The sequence below is a fragment of the Bison bison genome, unplaced genomic scaffold (genome assembly GCF_000754665.1).
Source record: "Bison bison bison isolate TAMUID 2011002044 unplaced genomic scaffold, Bison_UMD1.0 scf7180017864473, whole genome shotgun sequence".
In the NCBI taxonomy this organism is placed as follows: Eukaryota; Metazoa; Chordata; class Mammalia; order Artiodactyla; family Bovidae; genus Bison; species Bison bison.
Window position 1 is genome coordinate 17277819 of NW_011495034.1, and position 1936 is coordinate 17279754.

Below are 1936 nucleotides of genomic sequence, written 5' to 3' on the forward strand. Positions count from 1 at the left end.
GAGAGCAAGACCCTTCTTCTTTAGCTGTGTCAAATGCCTTTTATCAGGAAAGCTGGAATAACCACAACACTCTGCCCTCAGTTCTTCCAAAGTGAAGAAGAGGGAGGTCCCCCGAGGGGTGGGGAGGTGGTGTGGGGTGTGTGGTGAGAGAGGGTGGGGCTTCAGGAGTCTCGCTGGGCATCAGTTTAAAGACTCCACGAGCAACTGTGGCCGAATCAGCCCACTGTCCAGGCCTCAGGGTCTTAGTCTGTAAAGGAAGCTTGATCTGGCTGAAGTCGACAGGTTTTAGGATGGTGCAGTGTAATTTTATGATGCAATTATTGGGGGCATAGCTTCCCCTCCCTTTCCACTGACTCGGAATAATTTCTTAATGGAATCCAGCTATTGCCATGATCCATGCTGGCAGGGGAATGATGTAGTTTTTCCAGGAGGGGCCTGCTAGATTGTCTGCAAGAGAAGGGGAGTTTGGAGGCTATTTCTGGCAAAGAGTGAGGTGGGTGAAAAATGTAGGGGTGGGAGATGACAGAGAGTTGGGGGAGAAAACCTGAGCTGGGGCCTCATGCTTAAGATCTGGAAAGAAGGGCTGGGCCCCTGGGGTCGGCAGGGTGAGGCCTTGGCAGCTGAGGAGAGGAGCTGGTAGGACAGGAATGTTCCTCTTCCTGGCACCTGTTCCAGGGCTTGTTGACCTTTGACCCCATCCCACAAACACTCCTGGGAAGGAAGTCAAGGAGGGACATCTCCTTGGTGCCCACCAGGTTGCTAAGTCGTGTCTGACTCTTTTGCGACCCCATGGATTGTAGCCCACCAGGCCCCTCTGTCCATGGGAATCCCCAGGCAAGAATATGGGAGGGGGTTTGTCATTTCCTTCTGCAGGGGATCTTCCTGACCCAGGGATCAAAGCCAAGTCTCCTGCACTGGCAGGAGGATTCTTTACCGCTGAGCCACCTGGGAAGTCCAGTGTCCGTCCACCAGGTACCTGTACCTAAAAGAGATATTAGTGACTAACTTTTGAGACCCTGCTGTGGGCTGTTCTAAGTGTTTACATGGATCAGCTGCATCAAGCCTCACAGCTGTATGAAATAGGCATGGCTATTAGCCGAGTTCTATAGATGGGAATCTGGGCTCAGAGAGGTGAGATGACTCGCCCAAGGACACACAGCCTGTGAGTGATGGAGCCACATGGAGCATCTAGGTGCCTGGTAGGATGGCCTGACTGGAGTCAAAGGCAAGGAACAGTCAGGACACAACTGCTGGCTGAGCTAGGGGTGGAAGGAAGCGCAATCATCTTCAGGAGGAAGGGTGGAAATCCGGAATAGGCAAGCCTTAATCTTAAAGGATTAAGGATGCCTTAAAGGATCTGGGCAATTTGAACAGGATAAAATGTGTAGGAGGACTTCCCTGGTGGTCCAGTGGCTAAGACTCTGTGCTCCAGAGGCAGGGTCCCAGGTTCTATCCCTGGTGGGGGAACTAGATCCTGCACACTGCAAGGAAGATTGAAAATCCTATGTGTTGCAACTAACACTGGGCACAACCAAATACATACATAAATAAACAAAAATTTTTTAAACGTGCAGGGAAGGGTTTTCCAGAGGTAGGGAACAGCACAAGCAAAGGCACAGAGGCAAGCAAATGCAGAGAACATTTGGGACAGAACAAACAGCCTGGCAGGGGGCTCTGCCAGCACTTTGTGGGTTATGAGGCTACTTGAGCAGGGGGCTAAGAGTGGTACTCCCATGCCCTAAGAGTGCCCTGAGGCCTGGAATCCCCAGCATGTGCCAGAATAGCTGAGCAGAGGCAGTGTCTAGCCCCCTGGTGTGGTTTCATGGATGAAGGGGCAAAGCCTGCAACCTCAGGCCCCCAAGGCAGAACTAGAGGTGGAGGGGCAGGGAGCCCTGCTCCTCTCGGACATACATGGAGCGGGGGCGCCACTGCAGCC